Below are 15727 nucleotides of genomic sequence, written 5' to 3'. Positions count from 1 at the left end.
ATTAGGTGTTCGATTTTTCCACACAAAAACGTCGAATTCGGCCGATTTTTGTTATCGGTTGGCCTAATATAATCCCAACGGTTCGTATTTTTATAAAAGATTGGTATTTTTGTCCTAATTTGTAGGAATCTGAAAAACACGTTTCACAACTTGTCTCTTATTTAGTTTTACGCTGAATTCAAGATGGCGGGCCCATATAGTAAATATCGTATTTATTTATTATCACGTATGCGTCAGCTGACTGTGTACAGTACCACGAGCATTTACATTCGACCAAAATCATTCGTTTACGTTGAAACTAAGTTGAATTTTACTTCCAATTCATTAAAATTCAACGAATTTCATTATTTGTACGTTATTATAATCATTACTGAATATTATATTATAGCATTATCAATACCAGTGGATTTTATGACGTCATTGCAGCAGATTATTCGCGATAATGTATTACATTATTGAGCATCAAGGCCCTGGTCCATGGATATGAATACAATGTTGTTTTCGAAAACGAATAAAGAAGAAACTATTGAAAAAGAAGAGAAATTGTTAGATAACAAGTATTTAATACCAAAATCGGCATCGAAGAAAATGGTCCATAACCAATAACAGCTGATTTCAATATCGAAATCAGGCAATATTGTGAGGGTATTGTAGTCTGCTCACGCCTCGTACATATATGTCGCACATAGTGAGCTTTCGCCCATTATGGGTTGTCGGGTTGTTCATTATTGTTTAAATAATCAACAATTGCAATACTTTGAAAACAAGTAAGTTATTCACTTGCGAATCAAAGAATGACCGAATTGTGTTACTGAGATCAGCCTGCCTTGATCTTTTGCTACCGTACTAACCACTAAGCAATGTATTCATGTTTGTATTTATTCGAAACTTCTTTTAGAACATACTTTACTTTTCGTTATCAACAAAATTAGAAAAAAATAATGCATATTACATTTTTTTACAATTTCAACATTTCGAGATGCCTATTTTAGAACAAAATTAAGGCCTTTCACTCTTCTCTGAGTGTAACACCTAAACCAGAGATTTTTATAAGTACATGTTATTATGTAATTCATTATGAAAACTGACTAAATTAAATGTGATCTTATTTTTAATTGTTTGAACAGAATTATGATTTATATCAGTAATGATGTTTTAATCCAATATTAATTGTGCAATTGTTAAAATGTCTACCTACACATTTATTGGTTTTGTTTCTGTTGCTCTGAAATAGACATTTGTAAAAAAAAAAAAAAAATCATGCTTGATTAAAATTGAAAAAAAAAGATGTAGCCATGTAGCCCCTTCCTGTCATTGTTTCCAACTTCTTCCAAAGTAAAACTGGCGAAGCCATGCAAGTGCCTTACAACCATCAACTCTGGAAAACTTGTATGTTATTGAAAATCTTTATTTTGTTGTCTGTGAATTAATATTGAATGTATCCAAAAACATGGTACCAATGATCTGAAATTTCAGGAGTGCTTGCTGAAGGCTTATCTTGCGTATTGTCTTGTGTTAATAGATACAGTTCATGCTGTAGAACATGAATCAAAGTCTTACGCTGTTTTAAATTAAATTTATTTCTTTTTTCTGTCTAGAATTTTAGTATTCTCAAATTATATAATTATTTTTAACTATGATTTTTTTTTACAGGCAGCAGGGGTATTTTATATACCCTTCTATATTGATCTATTTGCCCTTTAGTGGTTCATCTGTAATACTGACCTAGTGGCTCAACTTTAATATTGCCCTGTAGTGGCTCAACATTAATATAGCCCTGTAGTGGCTCAACATTAATATAGCCCTGTAGTGGCTCAACATTAATATAGCCCTGTAGTGGCTCAATATCAATATTGCCCTGTAGTGGCTCAACATTAATATAGCCCTGTAGTGGCTCAACATCAATATTGCTCTGTAGTGGCTCAACATTAATATTGCCCAGTAGTGGCTTAACATTAATATTGCCCTGTACTGGCTCAACATCAATATTGCCCTGTAGTGGATCAACATCAATATTGCCCTGTAGTGGCTCAACATCAATATAGCCCCGTTGTGGTTCAAAATCAATATTGCCCAGTAGTTGCTGAGATTTTGGCAGATAAGTCAAAAACACAAACCAAGGAAAGGGATGCGCTACTAATCTTGAATAATTAACTACTGTCAATCAAAGTCACATGATGTTGGACCGCTGAAACAAGATGCGTCATAGGCTATACAAGTGATTAACAACACTCATTAGCATAGCCACACCTCCAATTCACACTTGCCCCGGGCAAGCAAATTGCGCCACTATGTGTGTTTACTGTATTTACGATCATGTTAACGCCCTCTTGTGTTCGCTTTATATTTTGCTACGCATGCTCTGTTCTCTCATTGTGTTTTCCCCGCCATGTTGGTTCTGTTTTCCCGTTAAGAAATAAATGGAGTTACTTGCTCGTTAACGCTCCAACCGAAGTGTCTGGTTGTAGTCCAAGCTTTGTATACAACAGGTCTGTGTCCATACTGGTGTGGTGGCAGCGTCCTTCGGATCTACACATCATTGAAAGGTAATACGGACATCACTAGCCTGCTATACATGTACGGACTTTACACACGCATATTGTGTACAGCCAGTCAGTCAATATATTGACTGGATAATACCGACGTTGATTTTGTTAATCAATACTAATCATTATGGCCAACCAACAACGGGCGCCTAAACAGTGGTGTCTGACAAAATCAGAAACAATTACTTCGTTTGAAAGCTGGCTTCAGAACCTGGTCTACACACTCTCATTAGACTCAAATTTTGCACAGTTCCTCGGTGAGGGCGTACAGTGGACAAAGCGAACCAAGGCTACACCGCTGAGAGGTTTCACAGATGATGGGGAAAACATCCAGGCCGGCAGAAGACAAACTGCCCAGCAGAAGGTCAGTGCCCTAGAGCTAATGTTGGGGCAATAGCCAACTTCTGCCCAATCATATCTCGCAACATGATAGTCAAAAATTCGACATCCATGAGCAATATTTGGCAGGTAATCCGTCTTCATTTTGGGTTCCAGTCCACTGGTGCACACCTGCTAGATTTTTGTAATATACACCTTGAACCAGATGAACGCCCAGAAGATCTCTTCCTGCGCTTAACAGCATTTGTTGATGATAACCTGTTACGTAGCGACAATGGTATTTCACACCACAGTGAAACAATAACTGACGATGAGAAAATTTCCCCTTCACTTGAGAACTACATTGTACTCACTTGGTTACAACTAATTCATAGTGACCTCCCCAAACTGGTTAAACAGCGGTATGGGACTGAGCTGCGGACATGGACTCTAGCTTCTATAAAGCCTGAGATCTCGCAAGCATTGAGCTCACTTTTAGATAAGGATGCCACTGTCATGCTCTCTGCTTCTTCAAGGCCTCAGAAGGGTCGCATCACACCAACACCAGTGAGATATCAAAAGGCTCGGCCAAGGGAATGCAAAAGCCGTTCATGTCCATTATGTAAGCAGGCCAGCCGTCCAGACAACCATTTCCTACACTACATATACAATACGGTTCATCGCCAAAGGGCAGTCATCGCATTCGCCGAACACTTGTACTACGCGCACCACCAAAGTCAACAACAATTTGGCCCGGTGATTTCATTGAACTTGACTTGCCTACAGAAATCAAAGACTCAAGCGAGGCATTTGCACTTGAACCACGGGTAGAATCTCGCTCGCTCTCAGTCATATCATGTGACAAGCCATGGCCTGCTCCAAACATTTATTCAACCATATCGGGTAAAATTCGGATTCCAAACCAGACTAACAGACCTCAAAATTTGAAACACAATGAACATTTTTGCCAAATATGTCCTGTCTTCGTACCACCGACAAACAATGACAGCATAGACACTACACTTCGAGTAACATCACCACACAAATCAGTTCTTTCAGAAAAGAGCTACTCAGATTCGGTTAAAATTGACCTCTCTCCGTCTCACCGAGCAAAGTTTGCTACATTACACCATGAATATGATGATGTCTTCAACACTGCAATCAAGGGTTATAACGGTGTTTCTGGCCCATTTCAAGCAGTCGTCAATATGGGTCCTGTTCAACCACCGCAGCGCAAGGGCCGTGTTCCCCAATACTCCCGTGACAAGTTGGCCGAGTTACAACAAAAGTTTGATGAACTTGAAGAGCTAGGTGTTTTCGCTCGCCCGGAGAATGTACATGTCAATGTGGAATATGTGAACCCCTCATTCTTAGTCAAAAAACCAAACGGTGAATTCCGTCTTGTCACCGCTTTTGCAGACGTTGGCCGCTACAGTAAGCCACAACCCGCCCTCATGCCAGACATCGACAGCACATTATGCCAAATTGCACAATGGAAGTATATCATCACCACCGATCTCACTAAGGCCTTCTACCAGATTCCCCTTTCACACGAGTCACCCAAAGGTGTCCGCGTATACGTGCGTTCAGCCATGGGAATGCCAGGCTCTGAGACAGCGTTGGAGGAGTTAATGTGTCGCGTACTTGGTGACATGCTTGAGGATGGTAGCATTGCCAAACTCGCAGATGATCTGTACTGCGGTGCGAATACTATCAAGGACCTTCTTATAAACTGGAGACATCTCCTGTGTAAGTTAGCAGCCAATGACTAAGATTGTCACCATCAAAAACCGTCATCTGCCCCGCAACAGTCACAATTCTCGGTTGGGTATGGAATGAGGGAACCATCCGCGCAAGCCAACACCGTATCTCTACGTTGTCATCATGTTCTCCACCAGAAAAGATACGCAACCTATGATCATTCATAGGCGCATATAAGGTCCTAGCTAGAGTGTTACCAGGCTGTGCTTCTCTTGTTGCTCCACTAGAAGATGCAACTATTCGACAACAATCCCAAGATAGAATTCAATGGTCGAATGAGCTTCGCGATTCTTTTTGTGTTGCTCAGGCAGCATTATTGTCAAATCGCACGATCACACTCCCCAGACGCACAGATCAGATATGGATCGTCACTGATGCAGCCATTAAAAAACACAGTGTTGGGTCCACCATGTATGTCTTGCATGGTGACAAGCTCCACCTCGCAGGTTTCTTCAGTGCCAAGCTTCGAGGACGCCAGGCAACATGGCTTCCATGTGAAATTGAGGCCCTTTCTATTGCCATCGCAACAAGGCACTTTGGTCCATACATCATTCAGTCCCACCATAAACCGTGTTACCGACAGTAAGCCATGTGTGCAAGTGTACGAAAAACTTTGTCGGGGTGAGTTCTCAGCAAGCCCATATGTAACAACATTCCTCTCTTCTATTAGTCATTACCAGGCCAACGTGCGCCACCTGGCGGGCAAGGACAATATTCCATCAGACTTTGCCAGCCGCAATGCCGCAGAGTGTACCACCCCTACCTGTCAGATATGTTCGTTTGTAGAACGTGTGGAAGACTCTGTTGTCATGAACACATCCATTGAAGACATATCAGGAAATAAACGCCTACCATTCACCAATAGGGCAGCGTGGCAAACTATCCAGTTAGAATGTTCTGATTTAAGACGCACACATTCTCATCTCACCCAGGGAACTCGTCCATCTAAAAAGCTAACTAACATCAAAGACGTCAAACGCTACCTCAACACCGTTACTATTGCCAAAGACGGTCTACTTGTAGTCAAGCGTACTGATCCATTCGCTCTATCTCGCGAATGCATTGTTGTACTTCAACAGGTGTTAGATGGCCTCATGACAGCAATTCATATTCGTCTCAGTCACTCGTCTTGTTACCAAATGAAGCAGGTCCTCCATCGTTATTTTTTCACACTGGACATGGACAAAGCAATCCAACACGCATCCACCTCTTGTCACCAGTGTGCCTCACTTAACAAAGTACCTCACACAATTGTTAAGCAATCAACTTCAGATCCACCAGAATCTGTGGGCAGTTTATTTGCAGCAGATGTAATTAAACGTGAAAGACAATTAGTCCTGGTCGTCAGACAATGCGTCACGTCATACACCACAGCATGCCTCATAGAAGACGAACGCAGTGAAACATTGCGCAATGCCCTACTGCGACTTTGCATTGACCTGAGCCCCTTGATGGTCCACCCAAACTTATACGGACAGAACCAGCTCCAGGTTTTGTAGCCCTATCTAAAGACAGCCTTCTTCGAAAATACCGTCTGAATATTGAGGCCGGCCGCATCAAGAATCGCAACAAAAACCCTGTCGCAGATAGAGCAATACAGGAAGTTGAGGATGAGATACTCCGTCAGGATCCACTGTGTGCAACTATTACACCACTCTCCCTCTCCATAGCAATCACTCATGTTAACTCTCGCATACGTTCAAATGGCTTATCGGCACGTGAAATGTGGACCCAAAGAGACCAATTTACCAATTATCAGCTTCCTATTAGCGACCGTAAACTTATTTTAGACCAACACACGAAACGTTTGGCTAACCATAAAGCTAGCGAGAAATCAAAAGCCCCTACAGTAAAAACCACCAGTGCACCCAAACTTGAAGTTGGAGACCTCGTCTATCTGCAGTGTGACCGCAATAAGTCTAGTGCCCGTGATCACTACTTAGTGACTGGTATCGATGGCCAATGGCGCAACATCCGCAAGTTCCGCGGTAGTCAACTCAGGCAAACGTTATACCGTGTGAATGAGTCGGAATGTTATATCGTACCTTCTTTGAAAGACACCGATCAAAACCCTATGTCATATCTTCCTGACGAAGACGAAACTCCACTATCTCCAACACATCCACCAATACCACCAAGTATACCTTCCGATCTAACACCGGCAACAGGTTGCACTGACACTCCTTTAGAAACTGAGTCGCAAAGTATTGGCTCAGTCAACTCAATATTGTTGACTCCTGGAGACCCGACACCAACATCCCTGGCTGACGATACTCCAATAGTCATGCAGCCAATTCAACATAGACGATCAAGCCATAACCGCCGACTTCCGGAACATCTAAAAGATTATGTCATGGACTTTTAAGTCTGCATTCAGTTTAGATTATTTTTTGTGTCCAACAGCAATTTTGTATTATCATGTAGTGAGTCATTTTTCCTCATGCGTTTTCTTTAGACTTTTCGAAAATGGTGTAAGTTAAAGAAAATACGTGGTTACGCCACTATGTGTGTTTACTGTATTTACGATCATGTTAACGCCCTTTTGTGTTTGCTTTACATTTTGCTACGCATGCTCTGTTCTCTCGTTGTGTTTTCCCCGCCATGTTGATTCTGTTTTCCCGTTAAGAAATAAACAGAGTTACTCGCTCGTTAGCGCTCCAACCGAAGTGTCTGGTTGTAGTCCAAGCTCTGTATACAACAGGTCTGTGTCCATACTGGCATTGGGCCTTTAAGAGAGGCTTATTTAAGGCATGGCCAGTAATCCAAAAGATAAACTTTCCTAATTCCTGTACTAGGATAATGATAATCCCTTTAACTGACCAATAACGTAATCATCAATTAGAAATGGCATACATTAACAGGAAGTGTGTTTCTTTGCCATAGAGTTCAATGTTAAGTTGAGGTAAACACACTAGTAAAACATGTTGAAATGCACATAACTTCTAACATTACAATGCTTAATCAAGTAAATCAATTAAGAAAGACAGTAATTTGATAATACGTATAAAACAAGAATGAACAAAATCAAGCAAGAATAAGTATCATTTCTAGACATTTAAATGCTACAAACTAACACAAACCTAAAACATGTCAGAGTACCGGTAAGCCAGCGATATATTCCCGGCCAAACAACAAAAACGATTGCGCATGTTTTAGTTACTATGTTACTTTTAGTTAGTTGACATGACATTGAGATTGTAATGGCTTATACAATAATAAATGATGATGTCATCATGTCATGCCTCGTTTTCAAGGTGAGAGTTCAGGGTTCATTTTATGACAACAATATGTATAGAGTCACAATATTGTTCAATTAAACAAGATTGTTATTTATCAATCTCTGCACAAGTTCATTTGCTTTCACAGCAGACTTTCTCACTGGTCGTCTGGAAGTGGTTTGCATTGTGTCTGGGTTTTGTATGGTTGAACTCATTCCGATAGGTTCCTTTTCTGTCTGAACTGAATTAGAATTTGAGGTTTCCGCATTTAATTCCAGTGGATCTAGTCGGGATATTGGTATGTTTGTCGTTCCCTGACGAGTGAGTATTTCGACCCAGCGTACTATACCATCCGAACCTGGTAACAGCTTAGTAACTTTGGACATGTACACATTACTCACATTGTCATGAATTAATACAATGTCTCTGATTTTCACAGTGTTATGTTTCACACCTTTGATGTCTCTCGCGTAGAGAAGTGAGGTATTCCAATGACTAGAATTTCCAGAATGTATTTGGAGAAAAGAGATATATTGATATCGACGATGGATGACTGTGTATTATTCAAGATAGCGTCGCTGTCAACTGGTGTCATTGAAGGGAGGCTTCGAATAGGGCGGCGGTTGAGAAGGTGTGATGGAGTTAGAAGTGTCAGTTTGTCACTGCTTGTTGATAAGTGGGTCAATTGACGGTCGTTCAGTGAGGCTTCTATCTCCGTCAGGATAGTTGAATGTTCAGTAGTAGTGACGAGTGCTTTTCCCAGCACTTTCTTCAGAGATGTCTTAGTTAATCTGATAAGTCTCTCGTAAAATCCACCTGTCCATGGTGATCGTTTTGGTATGAATCGCCAGGTAATTCTGTTGTTGGCAAGTACCATTGTACACTGTTATCTGACACGATATTAGCAGCCGATACAAATGTTGCATTATCAGATATCATAAGTTGACGGGTAGATCGGCGAGCTTCAAATCGACATGGAGCTAGTAGGAATGATCCACTTGTTAGGTTGTTTAAGAGTTCTAATTGTATTGCTCCAGTCATGCCGGTATACAAGCTTTTGATGTTGAATGTCATTAGGGTTCTTTACTATTAGAGCTCCTGTATAATCAACTTCACATTTAGAGAAAGGTTCGGCTTGATTAACTCGATAAATTGGTAGAGGAGCTGGTATAGGTTGAGAGTAGGGTTGTCCGTCCTCCTTTTTACAGGTTACACATCGGTTGAGCACAGAATTGACTGTTCTGCGGATACCAGTAATCCAGTACCGTTCTCTTAATGACGTAGTTGTGGCAAGCGTACCGCTGTGGTTTAATCGTAAATGAGTGTCTGTACTGACAATTGATGTGAACAGGTGATGACTTTGTAATAGCAAGGGGTGTATGGCATCATACATGTAGCTAACGGACCGCCAGTTCTCAGTAGTTTTTTATCGTCCACGAACAGCTTGAGTTGACGTTTCAAAGGTCCGAATTTGCTGTTGTTATGAAGTAATCCAAAAATAATATCAGAAAATTCGGATTGTGCAGCATGGATCCATAGTACTTCTGCGTTTGTCATCTCAGTAGCAGATGGAGTTTCTTTTTGTTGACGTTTGCAATGGGAAGATTCTGTGATGACGTCATTCAAAGATGGCGGCGATTTGTTATGATTTTGTAGCTGGTGTTTACAGTTGTTGATAAATCTAAGTACAAGCGATGTAACACGCAGCAAGTGTTGGAGATCGCGATGTGACTTTACATACATAATGTTGCCAATGTTAGGTGAAGTTTCTTGTGTCACTTTAGGATTAGAATTAGTGTTCGTTCCTTTGATTGGAGTTGATTGGTGATGCAATCCGTTCATCGGTTCGAGCTGTTCATCAGTAGACTTCATAGTAGTGAAGTGGAAAGTTTGCACTTGTGAACTTTGTTGTTTGCCAGTGTGCATAGGTCCCGAAAGTAGATACTAGTAGTCGAAAGATGACTCGACTGCTACCGGGCCATTGCCACAAATGATTTTGTCACCAACAGAATTCCAATACCTATCCACACCAATGAGAATGTCTAGTGTTATCGTAGATTCATTGGAAACGGGGTGAGCTAAGGGTAGTTTTGTAGTTTTCTTACATCATGGCTGATATTGTTCTTTAAGTTATCTGACATTTCATCAATGTATAGCAAGTCAATCGGAGCACATGAACCATCTCGTTTCAGCGAGTTGACAGTGGTCAGGGGGATGGTTTTCAATGCGGTGCGTGGGTTACTAAATGATTTGAGATTCAGTAATGGCTTGTAATGAAACTACGGTCTGCGCCTTCATCAAAAAAACCGTAGCCATAGCTTGTTTCCCATTGTAGGAGGTAGGGATTTTCGCAGTTTTCAACAGCATCTTACGATGTGTAAGGTCGGGTTTTCCAGAGTATTGTCCGTCTTTGGATGAACGATTATGCTTGGTAGAATCTCGTGTGGTGTGGGAGAAATTAATGCTCACTGCTGACTTGGAATCAGATTGAGTTACATCAAGAGTGTAAGGAAGTATGGTGCTTACCATTGCATTGTTTGCAAGTATATTGTGAACGGCATACTTTGGCTTCATGATGTCCCAAACAAAGTTTTACATAATCTAGGTGTTCTCTACGCGTGGGTAAGGTTTGGCAGTTCATCGATGAATTTTCACCTTTACAATAACAACAGGATCGTTGAGCAAATCTTGAGTTGGTTGATCGACAAGTAGATTCAGTTGTAGACTCTACTCGGCGATCTGGAGCCGGTGAATGAAATCCATGGTTAGCGACATATCTGTTTTTCGTAGACGGGTTGTGGTAGCGAGGTTTACGTTGAGTTGAACCATGGAATGTTGAAACTTCAGTGGAGTTGGTTGGATGAGCACTTACTTCGGTGTTAAAGACAGCGACTGAAGAAGGATGATGTGTGTTTGAGTTGAAAGTGTGGTTGTTATGTCCGACACTCAATACATGTACACGTATTTCCCGAAGCATAGATTTGCTGAGAGAAACTAATGTCCTAGTGTTGTCACCATTTGAAGGCGTCATCTGTTGTAGAAAGGCTAGTACCTCGTATTGTTGTTCATCTCAACCAAGGGCTTTTAAAGCTCTGACTGTGGATTCAATCCCATCGTGGTATTCTCTTAAACTTGCTGCATTGTATGGCGGTGATGTATGTAGAAGGTCGAATGTGAGATTGTAGTTCTCAGCGGAAGTAGGGAAGCCGTCTATTAATCGTTTAGCTTTGCCATCTACGAAGCTACGGAGGTAGGCAAATTTCTGGATGTCAGAGATATGAGGATCATCATGTATTGCTGCTTGGAAATTGTTTATGAATTCTGACCATGTAAGTGGGTCACTGTAGAAAGTAGGGATTTCCAGGCGTGGTAAATTCACAGATTTGAATCTGGGTCTCTCGTCTTGTTGCTGTGTGGTGGTTCTTTGATCTGTCTGCGTGGGTTGTACTTGTTGATTTTGCGGCATTCTTATTGTGGCATTATCTTCGATGAACATGGTGAGTCGAGAGAAGCGAGTTAATATGTCTACTTTGAATTGCTCAGTATCAGTGAATTCTTCTAGATCTGCATCGACTAGATCAACGTCTGCTTCATTAGCTTTGATGAGGGTTGATAGTCGATTGTCGACAGCCAATTTGCGTGCTACAATCTCTCTCTAGGCTGCTGGTTTGTTGGTTGCCTTGTTGTATTGGTCTAGAAGTAGTTCAATAGGTGTTAGAACGTTGAGCAGTTGTGTCCTGGCTTTGTCTCATTTAGAACCTCAGCATTGTGGCGGCTGATTTGTAGTAAATAACTTTATTGATTTTGTATCCTTATTGGGATCCTGAAAATAATACAATAAAGAATGTTGTTTAAATAAACAACAGCTGGTTAAAAAAGTAACAAACTTTGTAGAACTTGAAGAAATGTTGGTCTTTACTGGAAGCAGTAGTTAGAGCTTGCGATGATTAGTCTGGTTGTGATGAGTTGACATCTAGCAGCAATCCTGGTCTCGGCACCAATTTTGTGGGGAATCGTTGTAGTCAACACTGATTTGTGAAATCATATATCACAACCATAAAGTCATAAGAAACAGGATACAAATTAACCAATTGAGATACTCACAGCAGGATATTACTGGAACAGTACTACATAGACTATCGAACTAGCTAAGAACAAAGTTACAGGAACAGCAATAAGCATAGTATACTGACACTTGCTTGGGTCCAGTCTTACACAAGGTGTTAAGAGGGGCTTATTTAAGACATGGTCAGTAATCCAAAAGATAAACTTTCCTAATCATGTACTAGGATAATGATTGGCTGAAAGATAATCCCTTTAACTGACCAATAATGTAATCATCAATTAGAAATGGCATACATTAATGTGATTTTTATGTGATTAAAATAATAGTAAAGTAAGATAACAAAAAAATAGAATAAAAGGAGTCTAGGCATTATATCCAAAGAAAGCTCATTTCTTAAAATGAATGATTTATGTGGAAATTCCCCTAAAAGTCGAATTATATTTCTGTCATTACGTTTCATTAAATATGCAAATTTTCGCAGGTTGGTAATGATTTCTTTGAAGAATAAAATACTGGAAATAAAATCATTTCTATCTGTTTGATATCGTGGGCAAACTAAAAGAAAGTGTAGTTTGTCTTCGATCTCCTGTAATGGGCATTGTTTACAAATTCTATTTTCTAATGGAGTTTTTGGATTGGTATGTCTGCCTTTTTTAATGGCGAGATTATGACTACTTGTCCTGAATCTAGCCATTGATAATCTTTGATTATTATCCAAAACATTTAGGTGATTTTCCAGATTGAAATTCATTTTAAATGTTCTTAGTTTTGTTTTTCATTTGTCATATTCTCTCTCCAGTATGTTATGTATTGTTGTTTAATAGTGCTGCTAATTAGCCCCCGCCGGATCTGCGATCCGGGCGAGGGGTATTAATTTAGGTCGTGTCTGTGCAAATGTGTGTGCACATTTTCATGTTACCAGCTTTTTTTCACACATGTGTGATCCAATTCAGTTCAGAGTTGGCACAGAGACAGAAATTGATGGTGCTATTATGCACATCAAGTTATTTTTTCGATTCTTCAAAGTTTCACTGTGTTTTTCCCTGATTTTTAACATTTTTCCTTCAAAATCCGACTTTTCCCGAAATTACCCGAGTTTAATCCGAGTTTTGATGACGCTTACACAGTTCTCGTCTCGGTGGAAATCAGTCATTTTTGTGAGGATATTGTATCCCGGAATTGTATCTTATTTGCGCAACGCTTATATGGACAAAATTGTGTCTCGTCAATTTCAAAGGTAAGAAACTGTGCTTGTTATGGTATTTATACACTTTGTATTATCGTTTGTGTCTCGGGTTTGGTGATCATGAGAAACTATTGCTAACCTGGCGAGAGTTTCGCCAGAAAAACTGCCTTTTTATTATGGTTGTAGGAACTGATTATGTATTGTGTAAATTGAAAGTTTACCTCGTGATTTAAAAGGTTTGCAGTGCTCTCACCGGGATTCAAACGTTGTGGTGGTGTTGGCGCAATGCTGCTCTGAGACGCTTGCCAGACTCTGCCTCGCTCAAAATCATTATCGCCATGCTTGATTTCCGCAACATTTACATTTGTTTATGATTTCCACAGATATTGTTGTATGAGATAAACAAGCCATAAACAAGTTTAGTTGGGTCACACAATAGGCAAGTTAAAAATATGGTGCTACCCAGGAAAGCTTGCCCATAAGGCTGAATGTACCGGTATGTTTATTTTTTCCACAGAAAAATTCCACCCGGTACATTTTTATTTGGGACGGTACGTTTATTTATTTTTCTAAATCCGATTAAAAAAAATCATGCCTTTTTCCCCATGAGAAACGAAGCCAAAAGATCGCACTAAAACATCGGTAAATCTGGTCTTCCGTGTTGCTTTCACCATGAGGTCGCTGAACTGTCATATTTAAATGATTTATGGTAATTTGAGCACATGGGCACCATCCAGCATTTTGATTGGTTGATTAGCGACTTGACCTATCTGGTCAATAAACACGCGTTGTGGGCGGATATCGTCTAATCGAGCGTTGACATGTAACCGAAAACATTTGCTTACGATAAAACTAAGTTGAATTTTACTTGCAATTCATAACAATTCAACGAAATTAATTTTTGTACGTTAATATAATCACTACTGAGTACTAATCAACAATTAGAACACTTCGAAAACAAGTAAGCTACCGTACCGTAATCATTTGCTACCAACAAAAAAATAATGCATAATAAATATAGTGAATATTTTTTGTTGTCATGTTAACAGTTTTTTGGATTGACTGTAATTTTCCAACATTTCATGACGCCTATTGTAGAACCAAATTAGGGCCTTTCACTCCTCCTTGACGCCCATTTAAACGATTATATGACATCTTGTCGCCAGCCACGAATGTCACACTAGACGAACTTGATCAATACTGCCGACCATTCCATGCATTTTTATCGACGCACGACGACACGCAAATCAAGAAAAGTATTGTCCTTGCAACAATTTCGCGCAATACATCACCACTATACAGTGACTGATTTTAATTTTTGTTCAACATTAAGGTAGCGAGAAGGTTTTGTGACGTTTTTAAATAAAACATTCTCTGTCTGTTGTCTCGTTCAGAACAGTAATTTAGGTTATATATATCAAAAGACTAAGTATAGAGGTGCAAGTTCGCACAAACTGGACAGACATTGTTTACATAATTATCATCAAATTGACATCAAAAATGGCGAACCTTGTAAAAATGACTAAGTACGCGATTGCGAGAGCACACTGCGGAATTTCCTGGTGAAATTTAAGTTATGCATTGTCCGTAATCAAGTCCATTGAAATGCGTCTCCGATAATCAAAAGACCTATTATTCCGATTTCTATGCAGGTTTGTTTTTTTGTCCCCAAATTATTTCATACTTGGCACCTTTAACAGACTATTAATCTGTGACAAAGCATTTTCTTTAAAAACCCAGACATATTTCGCACCATCATTATCTTTTGAACGATAACTGCGAGTTTGAATGTCCTAGTCCGAACGCACTTGATTTGGCGGCGGTCCCAATGAGTCGTTCTCGATCAAAACTTCAACTCGAGAAAAACGCGAAAAACAGTTTTAGTTAATAAAACACTGTAGATTTGCTGCATTATTATAAATATACACTAAAAATGGCCAAACATATTAACCACTGATATCATAGAACTCATAAAGAGTGTCAGATAATGGATAATTTCAAGCTCGAGCGCGAAAAATGAAGAAAATTGCTGGCATTTGAGTCCGTACTCCAGGAACGTTCGGGTTTTCCATTGTTATGCAAACGAACAACGAGGGATAATCCTCTGACAAACATTACTGTCCCACTGTACACGCTGACAGTTTACAAACAAGCTAATCCTTCAAGTGTCTGAGATAAGACATCTGATAAAACGGTTTTCATGGTGAAACAAAATGGCCGATGTTTGAAAAAAAAATTGCTGTGTCAGAGTGCGACACTGAGTGGCAGATTTTTCTTTGCCTCGTCTGTCAACGCTTTCTTTCTTTTCTTCGCCATTGCGTTAGAAAAAAAAATTATTAGTAAAATAGAATATTGACTTGGAAAATAAAACGATTTAAAAGAAAGTTGTGCAAAGTTACAGTACTCCTTTCGCACAACCTCCCGCCCGCTTTCGCTTTCCAATCACCTTTTTCTCTCGCTTTTGCGACCGCTTGTTGAATTCGACCGAACAATTTCCGCTTTATTTTCGACCGCGCAAACCCCGAAATATCACCGCCCACCTGCTCGCTCGCGCGCATTTAAAATTCGGACCGTGACTAACAGAATAATTTCCGAGGTTCACATTGTCTTATAATTGTCTTTCTGGTTTTTA

The 15727-nt window shown here is 40.0% G+C and overlaps 1 protein-coding gene and 1 pseudogene across 1 annotated transcript in view; both read left to right on the top strand.

Moving 5' to 3' along the window:
* LOC102800727 (transforming growth factor-beta receptor-associated protein 1-like) overlaps positions 1–15727 on the top strand; it is a 219735-nt gene that overhangs the window by 86583 nt on the left and 117425 nt on the right. The window lies entirely within an intron of this gene.
* Positions 2674–6990, top strand: LOC144347815 (uncharacterized; annotated as a pseudogene).

Source organism: Saccoglossus kowalevskii, chromosome 7 (assembly GCF_978046115.1).
Source record: "Saccoglossus kowalevskii chromosome 7, keSacKowa6.1, whole genome shotgun sequence".
NCBI classification, from domain to species: Eukaryota; Metazoa; Hemichordata; class Enteropneusta; family Harrimaniidae; genus Saccoglossus; species Saccoglossus kowalevskii.
This window is presented reverse-complemented; position numbering and strand designations above follow the sequence as displayed.